Below are 4,290 nucleotides of genomic sequence, written 5' to 3' on the forward strand. Positions count from 1 at the left end.
CATTCAAGGCTTTTGTGCTGCTTTGTGAATTGTCCTTTCTATTCTGCTTTCCCCAGTGCCTTTGGAGTTGTTTGGGGCATCTTGAATCTGCCTGAGAGGCAGCCAAGAGTGATCTGGTTTAGAATGTAGAAACTGAATTTTTCAAATCAGAAAAAAAAAATAATCAATACAGTGCAGCTGTTTTTCAAGCCTTTGAGTGAGGCCGTTTGGGGAGGTATCTTTGCTTTATCACTGTATGTGACAGCTGGGGACAAGATGAAATTTGGGACTTCTTATAAAGGCTGAAATCTATTTTCACTTCACTGTAGCAGACTTAAACACAATACACGCTGCCCCTGCCCCCCATCTTCAGGTGACCCAAAGCAGTATCAGGATCAATGCTGCAGAGGCAGTTTGAAAACCATTATGTCATGGTTTAGCCCCAGCTGGCAACTAGGCACCATGCAGCTGCTTGCTCACTCCCCCTGAGCAGGGTGGAGGGGAGAACCAGAAGGGTAAAAGTGCAAAAACTCATGGGTTGAGATAAAGACATTTTAATAGGTAAAGCAAAAGCCACACAGACAATCAAAGCAAAATAAGGAATTCATTCACTGCTTCCCATCGACAGGCTCACTGTACAGTGCAAATCGGAACTGGCAATGACAAACTTCCAGGCAGTTTTCCTGCCGGTTGATGGTTAAGTATGGGTCTTAAAAGCACATCACAAAAAGGAAGATGCTAGCAGAGGCCGCTGGTTCGCCTCTCATTCTGCCTTCTGTCTTATGCAGCAAGTTCTCAAAGCATGAAATAATCAAGCATGCAGCTACAAGGATAGTTTTTCTTCTGTGTGCCCACACCCACTTCCAGAAATGCAAAACAACTCAATTTGGTTTATACTTGAGCTGAATTTCTACCAACAACTGAAGAAGAATTTGCTTTGGAGAGACTCAACAGCCAATTAATGGGTGGTATTTCAACGATATTTAGGATCTGTCCTACACGTAGTTTGCTTCAGTCTTGTTTAAGTTCTGTCTTAACTTTTAAAAGTCCTTTCTAATAAAGGCAAATCCACAGCATCTGTCTTGGTGTGTGGAGTCATCGGGTCTCATGACTGAGTGAAGACTTGTAAAGGCAGAGTAGAAAACACACCGTGGCTGCCTTCCAAAGGATAGTGACTGATTTATTTATTGGTGACTTCAGCCCTGGTTGCTGAGGTTCAGGCAGCACAGACCTGTCTGAGGTCGCGGCTGTGGGTGCTGGAGTGGTACCCAGCAGGCAAAGTCCTGTCGATTGCTCAGTGACAGCATCTCCCAAAGAGCTCGCAAGTCACATCCCTGAGATACAAACTCGACTTTGCCGGCATTATTCACAGACAGGCCCACAGGCTTTGCCGTCCAAGTTTGCCTGTGACCCACTTGAATAAATATGTTCTTGTTCTTATGAGGACAAAGCCATAATCTGGCTGTCCTACATTTGTGAGTTAATGAGTTAATGCCAGTGAAAGCCCTCAGAGGGCAGGTAAGGCGGGCACACCTGATTCTTCTCAACAGGTCGCTTTTCTATTGAAAATGTTATTGTCCCCTTTTTACAGGTGGGCTTTACACCTCAACACAAAATACAACCAAGTAGTTCACAATGAGGATCTACACCTGACCTCCCACCATCTGGGGAGCTTTGACAGCACCCTCTGAGGGCAATGGATGTGAGGTGGGAGATGATCACAAGACTTGTTCGCATCCCTAATCCAGCAAGCAGTTCCCCAGCAGTACTGATCTGCACCCAAAGGATGCTGATCTGAGACCAAGTTTATTCCGTCCTAATGGAGCAGAGAAGGAAATCTCACGGTTTCACATCCTTCTCCTTCAGCGGACCCTCTGTCCCCTAAGATCCTCTTCCCAGGGGCATTGCTGCTCCCTGCTCTCCCTGCTGTTCATGGTGAAGATGCCCAGGGATGCTCTTCCGGCTCCTCACCAGGTTTTCTTGCCAGGGCAAGTACACGCATTCAGCACAGTAAAGATACCTTCTCTTAGGGCAGCTGCTAGGGCAGGCAGCCACTGCTGCCCCGAGCCAGGCTTGGTCTGTGTCTCCACTTCAGCCCAACAGGTTACTTTTAGAGCTTACCATTTCTCTGTAAGCATCGCTGTGGATTTTACTCTGAATGTCTTCTGGGGCAAAAGATTCCATTAGGCAACCTCTAAATGACAGCATTTATCAGCTCTGCTGCTTAATGGCTGCAAAACTTGGACCTCATACAGGACCAAGATACAGGGCTAAATGCCCTTGGCAGGTCAGGATTTTAGTGGGATGACAAGAAGTGAAAAAAACATGTAGCTTCTCTGAAAATAGCTTACTGCAGTTTTCCTATAATACTTGTCTCCAAAATGAATGAGGGAATGAAAAAAAAAAAAAAAAAAAAAGGTGGGGGATGGAAAGAGTCTTCTGTGTTTTTTGGATGGTTCAGCTATTTCAGTGACCAGCCAGAGGTTTACACAAGGGCCTGACCTCAGCCTTAGCTTCGCTTCTTACCAAAAGTGGCAAGAGTGCTGGCGACCCCGAAGTTCAGCTGCCTCTTTGACTCCTGGGCTTCTCCTCTGAGCTCCAATAACCAGAGTGAAGGCAGCCTTTGAAAATTTCCTACTTGCGGCTCACTACGAAGTATGTCACAAGGGTTGTTTTTGTTGCTGTGAAATGCTGGCTGCTGTGAAAAGATGCAGTGGCATGCAGCATCGCAATGGAGATGGGAGAAGAGAGAAAGGTGATGGAAGAAGGAACAAAGTTCAAATAGGAGCAGAAAATTTCGCCATGTGGGTCCTCTCCACCCTGACATTTCCCAGTGACATGAGCTGAAGTGCTGGCTCTGGTTAGCTTGGTGGCAAAATTTATTTTGACTTGCAGGAAGCCTGGACTTTATTACAGCTGTTTGTTATTAAAGGATTGACTGAACATCCTGCTCTCCTTGCCACATTTTTCAGAGCTGACATTTGCCAAGAAGGAAACTTCTGGTGAGTGCCTATAAGCTTAAGTTTAAGGAACCCTGCTCCGGTCCGTGTGTTGTACCGAACCCTTTGGCTTCCACCCCAGTTTGGCTGCAGCTCAGTTCCTCCGGAGCACAGAATGCTGCACATGCTTGTGGCCAGTAATTACAGTTTTTTTTTTCACGTCTCCATCCCGGAGAAACCAAGTTGTTGCCAGTGATTCAGAGCACCTAGGAGCTCCCCGCAGGCTGGCACCAGCACGGGTAGCGACTGGTGATGGCAGGAGGGGCTGCCTCCTGCGGTGCTGCCTCCGAGCCCTTCAGCAAAGCCCATGACCTGCAGTCTGAGACACCCTGAGCTGGCTCCAGCAACTGAGTCTGGCCAAAGTCACAGCAAAAGTACCAACAGATGAGAGTTTCTTGGCCCACGGCCCTGCCAGCACAGGAGTACTGCTTCTTGCTTGTCCTCTGTTTTGTCCTCTCTGCCTCTCATCTCACGAGGCAAATGGTCTTGCTGTCACTGAAAGTCATGCAGTGTCTTATTAGCAAGAAGGTGTAAGGTTGCAAAACTCTTTAATAATGTAGCTAGGTGCTGGTACTTGCTTTCACTGGGGCACACCTGGCATATTAAATTTTATGTAGATCTTGGCTATACTTCCTTCAGAAACCACTAAAACGAGTTAAGAAAGGGGCAAAAAATCCCAGATCAAATAATTTTGAGTGTCCAATCTTTGGTCAAGTTGTATTATATCACTACCACCAGCCTTGACCCAAGCTTTGGGTCAACCCACCAGTTTTGGTACCAACTCAGTTGGGTCTGTGGCAATCCTGCAGCAGCCCCAGGGAAGCTTCTCATCACTAAGATTTCATCAGTAACATTACAGGATCACAGATGACCAAAAACAGGTTTAGCACAGAGCGAAGTATGCTCCTGAATGGTCTTTCCACCAGCTGGTTCAAAACCAGTCCTGGCTGGGAGCAAGCAAAGCCTGTACGACTCAGCTGGATCAACTTCTCCCCTGCAGCCCCATGCAGTCCCTCGTCACTGGCACCTCTCTGCCAGGAATGAGGTTTGCTCCCCTGGTTTCCAGCATGGCAGGGACTTGCCCAAGCACCAAGCCAGGTCCCTCAGGCCTACAGCCATGCTGCAGCGACTGAGACCTCTCCCTGCCCACTGCTCTAGGTCACTTCAAGCAGACAGCTGTCCATTTTGTGTTATCGGGGCTCTCCAGAGCTCTAGGGGCAGTTTGGTGTTGACGGATGGAGCAGGAACTGGAAGCCGGCAGGGTGGGCACTAGCTCACCCACCTCCAGCCCAGCCTGCTCCAGCACTGGGCT

The sequence above is a fragment of the Falco punctatus genome (genome assembly GCF_963210335.1).
Source record: "Falco punctatus genome assembly, chromosome: 5".
NCBI classification, from domain to species: domain Eukaryota; kingdom Metazoa; phylum Chordata; class Aves; order Falconiformes; family Falconidae; genus Falco; species Falco punctatus.